Source organism: Eulemur rufifrons, chromosome 7 (genome assembly GCF_041146395.1).
Source record: "Eulemur rufifrons isolate Redbay chromosome 7, OSU_ERuf_1, whole genome shotgun sequence".
Classification (NCBI taxonomy): domain Eukaryota; kingdom Metazoa; phylum Chordata; class Mammalia; order Primates; family Lemuridae; genus Eulemur; species Eulemur rufifrons.
Window position 1 is genome coordinate 225,147,761 of NC_090989.1, and position 4,541 is coordinate 225,152,301.

At 38.6% G+C, this 4,541-nt stretch overlaps 1 pseudogene; it reads right to left on the reverse strand.

Moving 5' to 3' along the window:
- Positions 1–627: 627 nt before the first annotated feature.
- On the reverse strand, positions 628–838 carry LOC138387237 (metallothionein-1L-like; annotated as a pseudogene).
- Between the last annotated feature and the right edge of the window lie 3,703 nt (positions 839–4,541).

The following is a 4,541-nucleotide window of genomic DNA, read 5'->3' on the forward strand; positions in this document are numbered from 1 at the left end:
AAGGAGAAATTGGTAGGATCATGGTTGGCTCTTTAACACATCTTAATCTGACAGACCAGATAGCAACAAATAAGTTTAGGAAAGATATTAACAATAAAATGAAGTAAATAACAACTATGTTGACTATTAAACTCTACAGTGAGAAAATACATTTACTTTTTAAGCATCTATTATCCATACTAGGCCAGTGAGGACCTTACTTAATGTCAAAAATATTTGCATATCCCTTGATTGTGAAATTCATAATATCAACAAGCTTATGAATTCAAGTGTATGGGTAGGTGTGGTTGTTGTAAAATTACAAAGTCAGGGTAGAGATCTAGTGGGCAAGGAAAATGGCAGGTGGGTTATTGGAAGGTCGATTGCATTGAGGCTGGAAAATGGGAGCGTGTTTTTCTTCTCTTTCCTCAGTCCTCCCATGCCATTTCCAAAATTCTGCCTGATGAGTGGGGGGATCAATAAAAAAATGCTTTTCATTGGAAATCAGCCACAGTGTAGTTATCAGTACAGTCTTTTTCTTTAAAGTCACTAATTTTATTATAATTTATATATTTTATAGAAAAAGGAATATAGCAAATGGGTCAGAGTTGTGTAAAAAGAAATCCAGGGCTCTACGGGTCACTCTGTTTGCATCTTGGAGCAGGGTTCTCCTGACATCAGGTGCAGCAGCTGCACTTCTCTGATGCCCCTTTGCAGACACAGTCCTGGGTATGCTTGGCACAGCCCATACACGGGCAGCAGGAGCAGCTCTTCTTGCAGGAGGTGCATTTGCACTCTGTATTTGTAGAGCTGGCACAGGGCCGGAGCTGCCCATGGCACAAGAGCACTTGGGGTCCATTTCACACCTAGGTGAGGCTGGAGTCCCAAAGCAAGAGGCTAAGAGGCATCTGGGCTGCTGGAAGGCACGTTGAAGCTTTAGCACAGTCTTTTTCTATGATTTAATCTTCAAGTTAAAAGTCGGCTCCTTTAACAGGTGGCATTAAACACTCAGCTGTGGTATATCTGTGAGCAGAAGGTTTATATCCTGTCTGGTTAAATTAGGTGATGAATGGGAAGCAATTAGAAATGTGCCTGGCACATAGTAACTGCCCAGTAAAGAACAGCAATTATTACTCACCAGTGCCGTACCTTCCTTTGTCTCTCAAAGGCCTTTTCTCCTCAGAATCTGGCTCAAGTGTCTTCCTCTAGGACACTGCCCTGAATACTCAAGCCCAATCACACTATGTTATCTACCAAACAGCTAATCATTTGTCTGTCTTCTAATTGTTTCCTGGTGTTCGTATTATCCCTTGTGCTATACTGCAGGTGCCCATAGGTACATGCCAAATAATATAGCATTGCAGTTCAATGCATGGTGCTGGGGAAGAATGCTTGGGTTCAAAATCCAGTTCTTCCACTAACTAGTTGTATGATTTAGTGCAAGTTATTTAATATCTCAAAGCTATTAATATATTGTGTACATAGCTTTTTCTTTCTTTTGGTTTATTATCTTCCCAGCAATGGGATTACTAGATCAAAAGATGTTGCTTACAGCTGTGTGACTTAGCAAGTTACTTACATCTTATGCCTCAGTTTCCTCACATGTAAAATGGGGATAATAGACTCTTCCTAGTGTGACTGACAGTTAACAGCTAAAACACATAGTCTTTGGCAAATAGTAAACAATAAATATTAATGCTAACTATTATTGTTTGATTGAAATTCTTGTGCTAACATTTCCTTTTGCTCAGATGCTATGCTGATCAGACCATCAGAAGGACATTTGACAAAGGAAAGCAAATGAAATTATTCACTTAGATGGGGCTTTGTATTATCTGAGGTTTGCAAGGTTGCCTACTTTTCCGACTATCCATATCCATGATTAATTAAAAGCTGAATTTGGTATGGTGGAAGCTTTTCACAAGATCTACATAAAATGTGAGCTATAAATGTTGTTTTGGTAATCTGGAGGGGGCAAAAGGAAAGGAGTGAAAAGCTCTAGAAATAAAATTCTAAATCTTTCTCTGGTGCATAAGAAGACCAACTTTGTTCTTGCCTGTATAAACAATTTACTTTTAGAGCAGAACTTATGAAATGTATACCTCGGATGGGAAGGCAAGATTCAATTTGTGGGGTCATGTTTGGTGAGAAAAGTGTTCCCAGAAATAATATTTAAAGAAGGATTGCATTCTGAACCCTGGTCAATTTTTTACCTGCTGGCAAAATAAATTATGATGCTGGGCAGGTTTCAAGCCCCCTCAAATGCCAGAGTTGATATCCGATGAGGTTCTATTTGGGGCTTTTATACACACATTTTAAATGGCTGCCAAGACATTTGCCTTTTCACTATATCTCTGTTAAGTACTAAAGCTCGTGTCTTGATGTGCTGCACAAGCTGCAGAAGTGGGTGGATTTTGACAGCTCGGTGTGTCCACAGATTTAACAGAGGCTGAGATCAGCTGACGAAGGAGAGATATAGTCCCGTGGTGAGGCACTTAGAAATGACTTTGATTTCCCTTGTGGAGATAAGAAAAAACCTTGTCCCTGTTCTAAAGAGTAAAGGAATATGGTCAGTTTTGGCTGAGGATTTGTAGTAAGATTTTATATGTGTTTTTGTGTGTATAAATATATAATTACTTATAATACATGTAATTATATGTTATATAATTATTAATATAAGCGTATATGTATTATATGTATGTATTCTCTGAATACATTCATACGTACACCCACAAACATAGGCACGCATTTACTCCCATTTATTTTGTTCCCTCTGTGTTTCTGGGCCATTTTAAGAAAGAAAGAAGACTGCGTTTAGACTAAACAATTATTTGGTAGCATTTATTGCTAAATACTGAACTCTGAATCTGAAGCTACTAAAAATTATAAGCATGATTAACTCACATCATTAATTTAACCACCTGAAAGTACTGAATGTCAGACGTCCACTGTGTGATAAATACAGAGTCTGCCTGTTGTCAACATTCTTAAATTGAGGTAAATGAAGTTAATCAGGATGGAAAGACTAGATTACACTGGAAAACAATGCATATTTAATTAAAATCATTAAAGGACTAGGAAATAACTTATCAAGTAAGATAAGTGAAAGAAATGCTAGCAGCATACCCAATCACAACAAAAAATCACAAAACGATATGTCTGCACTTGCTGCTGGATTTGGTCTTAGTAGAGAAGGCAGATTTATGGTTAGTAATTTGTGTCCTTCAAAATTTAGAGGCAGGAGGCAGATGAAAATATAGTGTGCTCAGCAAAACCTCTCTACAGCTGACTGTTGGACAGAAACCCAAGTTTCTTGAAAACTCATGGAAAAGCCATTCAGAGCCCTAACTCCTGGACCCTTATTATGATTGTGGAGAAAATAACTTTTAAAACCTGATATGTTCACTTATGCACAAAGGTATATTTTTACAAGAAAGGTAAATTAGGAATATTCTTATATTCCAAATGACCTGGTATTATTTTATTTTGTCATAAATTGCATGTATCCCAATGTGATTGAAACCCTACCAGGGTTTGAAGTTATAACCGCAGCTAATGTATTTGAAAAAAATAAAAAGGTTTTTTTTGTCAGTATGGTTTCTGCTTCAAACTGTGCAAGACACACTTATTCTCTAAGATAGAAGGACTTCTTTTTTTTTTTTTTAAACAAAAACTTTAAAAGACTAAGCAGGAAATAACACACACTCATGGAGACATTTTAGCCAGAAAGGAATAATTGAACACAAGTGAGAAAGGGGATATAGTTTAAATTAAAGAATTTTGACAGGCCAGCTAAAGAACAAAGGACTGTGTTCTCTATTACCTATTTTCCCAGGGGTTCCAGACTCTGGGAGACTTCGATGGGAAGGCTATTCACAGGAGGGAGGCCTGGGGCTGCAGAAATGTGGATCAAAGCAATCAGCTTAAAGCATCTCATTCTGCCTTCGACAGCCCAGCTGTTCAGAAAGTTCTTCAGCCTTCCACAGTCATGCCTGCCTTTCCTGAAGTGGTAGTTGCATGACAGTTAAAATCTCAGCCTGAAAAACTGGGTTTGGTTTAAAATACTTAGTCAGATTTCTTCTGTGTTTTCACTACAGTTCGACGGGGGCTAAATGGGTTGAGTAGTAACAATGGACTTTCGGTTGATGGCAAGGAGGGAAGAAGCATAAGAATGACACTTTCTTGGCTGAATAGAATAAAGAAGGAACTTCTTATTTAGCACAAGGTTTGGCCTTGGCCTCTCTGTGCTCCCAAAGTGAGCCACAGAATGGGTGTGGTGCTGAGGAAATAATGTACACTTTCAACAGTTCTGGGTTCGAATCCAGTCTCGCTGGTTCGCAGCAAGATGGTATTTGACAAGCCTTCTCCTCTCTTTGGGTCTTGAATTCTTCGATTAAAGCGGGCTAATAACACCTACTTCAGGAAGTTTGGGTGGGGATTAAATGACAGAGAGCATATGTGGGAGGGAAAAGCAGAGTGTCTGGCCTTTAATAGTCACTAAATTAAATATACATCAGTTTTTCTTAAGAGTTCATTCTCGGCCGGGCGCGGTGGCTCACGCC